Source organism: Oryzias melastigma, linkage group LG6 (genome assembly GCF_002922805.2).
Source record: "Oryzias melastigma strain HK-1 linkage group LG6, ASM292280v2, whole genome shotgun sequence".
In the NCBI taxonomy this organism is placed as follows: domain Eukaryota; kingdom Metazoa; phylum Chordata; class Actinopteri; order Beloniformes; family Adrianichthyidae; genus Oryzias; species Oryzias melastigma.
This window is the reverse complement of record NC_050517.1, coordinates 6,034,867-6,040,446: the sequence shown is the minus strand read 5'-3', so window position 1 is coordinate 6,040,446 and position 5,580 is coordinate 6,034,867.

Below are 5,580 nucleotides of genomic sequence, written 5' to 3'. Positions count from 1 at the left end.
AAGGTAAATGATGAGAATTAAGGTGGACTGGATCATAAGACTTTCTATTTTTGATTTTCTATTTTTTATATATATACATATATATATTTGATTTCAAATTCTCTACTTTTTTCCAGTTTTGAATTTTTTTTATTTTTGAAAATGATTTAAGTGTCCCTTATGGGTTTAGAAATACATCGTTAGTCTCACTTGGCTTGGGATTATTTTTTGAGTTGGATTAATATATTTTTGAATATAATCTACCCCAGACGGTAAAATAAATGTGTTTTTTATTTTTAATCACTGCTGACAAACGGTAAAATAAATGTGTTTTTTATTTTTAATCACTGCTGACATCACACTACCTACTACTACATTGGCAGAATTGAGACGATTCTTTGTGAAACAAGGTCTTTCAATTTGAAAGGAAATTATTTTACTCTCTTTCAAAAGTTATAAATTGTTTATTTTTTAAAGGGTAATTTGTCTTCAATTCTTCAAACTGTTATTAATTAAAATATGAAACAAAATAAGTATTTGTGTGTCAAACAGGTTTAAGTGCTCAATTCTGAGTCCAGGATTATTTGCTGCATTTTCTACTAGAAATAAACTTTTTTGTCGGTTTTGATTTGCTGGGGCTTTAGGGTTCTTCCTTGTTTTAATTGTTTTTTTTTTATTTATAATTAATTTTAACTTTTTCATGACATTAGAGCTGCAGCCTGCATTTCTCCTGCCTTCTGAAATGGAGTGGACTCATGTCTATGAGTGGACTCTTCCAGGAATGAAGTCCATGGCGTTTCTCCTCCAGCAGGGGGCACTGTTGGTTTAAGGAAGAGCATTTTAAATGAGCAGTCTTTGAATCCATTTTATTTTTCATAGAAGCAACACTGATGCATGTCTCCAGGTACACTAACATCGGACTTCTTCTCTCTCCGTTCAGCGGAGTCCCTTCAGTTTATCTGCTAGTAAAGGAAGCTCATCCTGATATTCAGTTTTCCTTCATGTCAGCTCACTCAGCATGTGAGAAGGCCGGAAAAAACAGATCGGGACATCTCAGGGATGTACATGAATGCCAAATGCAACATTATTTATGCATAGAGTTGCAGTGAAATAGAAAAAGTGAAAACAGTCCTCCCCCATCCCAGCTCTTTCCTCTGTTAGCATTCCTCTGCAGCACATTCTTTCATCTGTGGGAACCAAGGTCTCTGCATGACCACCACAGGTTCAAATGATGGTGCACCCCCCTCACCCCCGCTCATTTAAACACCCACTCCAATGAAAACTGGGTTTTTGGTCATTTTGACATGTTTGTGTTGCATTTGTTCTCATGATGGAGGACATATGAGGAAAATTTGGCTTAAAATTCCATTTCTTCGTATTTTTTATTCATATTGTTGTGAACTTGGAGCAGATGAGAAAACGATATTTGAAAGGAGCTTATTTGTGATGTAGAAAATATGTTGGGTGGGCTACAAACTTCCTGCTCCACCCATATTCTGATCCATCCACTTACAGACAAATAGATCCATGAACGTCTTTGTTTTCCTCGTCTGAGCTGGAATCTGGACGCCTGGATAACTCTGATATTGATCACATTTTTGTGGCATCATTTGCGGGTGTGAGGGGCTGTAAGCTAGCGAGAGATAGTGTAAACAGAGGGATGATGGGAAGTGGGGGCAGGCTTGCTCCGCTCCCGGTGGCAGACAATGCCAAGGGACCCTCGGAAATGTTTGTATTAATTATTTTAGTCATGTTTTACTAAGGAGGGTAAAATCTACAAAGATATTTAAAAACAGTTCACTATGGAGCGGCGTCAAATAAAAATAGAAATCCCCATAATAACTATTTTCTGCCCCCACCACCTTTGCGTTTGCTCTCCTTTTCTGTTCCTCTTCTTGTGATGGAGTATTAGGGCCACCATGAAAGAAAATAAATATGTAAGAATAAAACCATTAAATGATGAAAAAAATCCAGCATTTCATGAGAACAAAGTCATGAATTCATGACTTAAGAGGTTCTAACTTTACATGGACATTTTTTTCAAAATAAAGTTCTAATTTAATGATTCATTTTGATTTTTTTTCTCATAATTTTATGATTTTTATTCTTGTATTTTCTTTTATTCTCTTTCCCAATAATAGGATTTTGTCTCCATTACACTTTTAAACATTTAATTCTGTTGTTCTTATTTCCTGTTCTATCTTCCTGCACTTCAGGAAGTGCAGCAACACATTCTTTCCTTTCTCCATACTTTTCTTCTTCATCTTGCTGTTTTTTTTAAGTCTTTCTTAGCTTGATGTTGCTAGAATATTCCATTGCTGTAGAAGGGCTGGGGAGGACAAAACACTTTCACACTTTCACATAAGCAGTCTTACAGCATTTCAGTGAATTTGTTTTTTGTGACACACTTAGATAATAATGGGCGTGGAAATGATTTAGACACTTATATTAAGTATTCAGCCTGGGGAGCCTTAAGGTGTTGGGGTCCCCAAGCAGGTTACCTATTGGTAAGTCCGCCCCTGTCTGCAGCAATGGCCCGCCCACAACTCAAGAGGTGACATTCTAATTAACTCCTGCCGCTCTGCAGAAACTATGTCCTAGAAAATGACAGGTTTTTAGAATTTGGCCAAAAAGGTATAATCATAATTAAAAGACCAGGGGATGATTTGACAATATATTAAAAGATGATCAAAGAAAAGCCCACAAAGGCTGCTGGAATAACTGGAAAGAAGCAAAAGGAATCTTAAAAAAAATCATTAAATAAAATGAAAAAAGGAAAATATTGAAACAAGCCAACCAATAACCAAATATTAAGATGACAGTCCCTTTAGACAAGTTTACACAGTGTGAGCATAGACACCTGTTTCGATCACATCTCCACAGTAGTGAATTCTGCTTAACTGGGCCACACAAGGTCTCTGGTGCCTGTCATGGCGGCAACCCCCGAACCCGGTGGTGGACACCGGAAGTAAGGGATGCCGTCAAGCAGAAGAAGGAGTCCTATCAGGCCTGGCTGGCTTGTAACCCTGGAGAACATTCCCTTAAAAAATAAAAAGTATTCCCCCCAACTCTGTTCAGAGCAAAACCCTCTACTTCACTCTGTAAACGTGTGTTCTGAGACACTAGATGAGTCTGATGAGACAGTTCAGTTTTTATTATCTGGTATCTTAAACTTGACCGTTAAACGGATGAGACCGGAACAAATGGACTCATGCACATCATGGAGGCTGACAGGCTCAGAGAGGTGAGGCTGCCGACGCCTCAGGCCCGTCACATGATCCGGACTCCTTCACACGTCTGAACTCTGTGGATCATTTACGGGTCATCCCAGCTGGTTGACTCTTCATCATCTGTCCTGTGTGTCCTGTGCAGGGTCAGGGGGGTGTAGGAAAGGTCCCCTCACAGGACACTCACACCTGAGGGACAACAGGCTCCAGACTGAGTCCATTCATACCCAAACGGATTGAACCAAAACCTTCCAACCCCTGCTGGATACACTCTGGCACCAAAACGAAAGTTCTTCATGAATCCTTCATCTGTTACTTAATGCATGTGTGTAATAACAGAGTAAAGTACAGAGGCTGATAACGACCTGGAGGCTGACATCAGACCCATTCCAAGCAGACCCGCGTTTTACCACTGTGTTGTGCAACACTGCGGCCGATAAGAAGACCGCAGCAGCGTGGAGTTTTCCAGTCGCAGAGATGGTTGGCTGAGGAACGTTTTCAGAAGCTCATGAGCAGAAACGGTCTCAGCCTGCTGACTCAGCAGATCTGCAGGGAAACGAGCAGCCATAAGAAATGAAGGATTTGGCTGCAGCTTTTCTCCAGGAGGCCAAAGGTGACTCATCGCATCGTCAGAGCAAGACTGCATTATCTAGATGAGAGTCCATAAATATCTGAGTCCAAGGGTGGGCCGCACTGCAGCTGGAAGAAACCTGCAGAGAAATCCGCAGCTTTTCCCTCACCAGGACTGCATCCCACCTTTTAATGTCACATTTTTAAAGTGGAGTATCTGTGTGGAGATTTCAGCTTTCCCTTTAAAGAGCTCTCCTTGAAGTCACACCTTCAGGGAGTTCAAATCATCTTTGAAAACTGAATATTTAGAGGAGCTCATTGTTTAAACTAAACTTTAAAGCAAAAAAGGAACCAACTTAGGGCTGCTAGTGTTAGCTAGTGCTAGCTGTTGAAGGAGTTTGCTAACGTTCATCCCTTCCTGCTTTAAAGACCCACTCCGGTGAAAATGGTGTTTTAGATATTTTTAATATGTTTTAGGAGCATTTATAAGATTAAAACCCGTTCAGCTTCAGAGGCTGTTTCAGCGGGTCGGGTCGGGTCAGGTCTGCAAATTTACAACCGTAATATCTGAATACTACAGATATCAGGGTAAAGGTTGTAACAGTTATTATAGCAGCTGGGATGGGTTACACCAGTGCTTTCATTCTTAATTCTCTTACGACCCCCCCAAAAGGAAGAATTTATACAAGGACTGGACTATATAGGTCCTGTTTTCTGATGAAAGTAAAGTGTTCCTTTTAATTTTGATTCAAGGTCCAATGGTTCTGAGGAAGACTGGTGAGGAGCAGAACCCAAACTGAAGGAGGTCCAGAGTGAAATCTCCAGTCAATCAAGATGTGGGCTCCAATGTCCAGCACTGGTGTTGGTGAACTCTGCTTTCTTCAGCCCAGAATCACTGCAACAGTCCAGCACAGGGGTGGGTAAACTACAGCCCGGGGGCCGGATGCGGCCCGCCGAACAATTTCATCTGGCCCGCCAAACTGGAATAAACGTCTTTGAATGTTTCATTTCCATTGTAGTTCAGGCGTCTCCCCACAGATGGAGCACTACGAACAAAGTTATTCTGCATTCATGAAGATTTGTTGTTTTTCAGATATTTTCATGTGATTTTCAAATCGGACAGTCATTTTTAAATTATATTTCAACATCACATGAACACAGAATTTCCCTGAGTTTAAGTTCTTCCCTGTGGGACATCAACCCATTGGTGAAAAAAATTGAAAATGTTCTGTCAAGATGAATGCATGTTTTTGTCTAGATTTTTCTTTTTTTTTTTTCTTTCTTTTACTATTTAAATAACAAAACCACAAATCTGCTTCTGGTCCGGTGTCCGGCCCTTCTGTCCAATTTTACAATCTTTTGATTCCTATGAGTAAGAAAGTTTGCCCGCTCCTGGACTAGCAGAATCTTCGTGATTCCTTCTGCTGACGGTCTGGATGGAGACGCAGGTTTTATCTTTCAGAAGAACCTGGTTCCTGACCAGACTACTGAAGGACTGAAGATAGACTGATGTCATTTAGAAAATCATTTTTTAAACTGTTAATTTGAACTGTTTTTATATTTCTGCAAAAACAATATTCAAATCCCATGAAATCATATTTTTGTGGGTTTTATGAGCTAAAACCCCAATTTATGTTCAAATAAATACTTGAAATCAGTTAAATCAGTGGGCCCTGAATCTGTAATTCTAGTGAAACTTTCCTTTTTTGAGTGGAGGAATAGAAATGAAGACGCTTCTGTGATATTCCAATGTATTTGTAAAAGTTCTGTTCTTCAGATATACATTCAGGCAGACAGAGAGAGG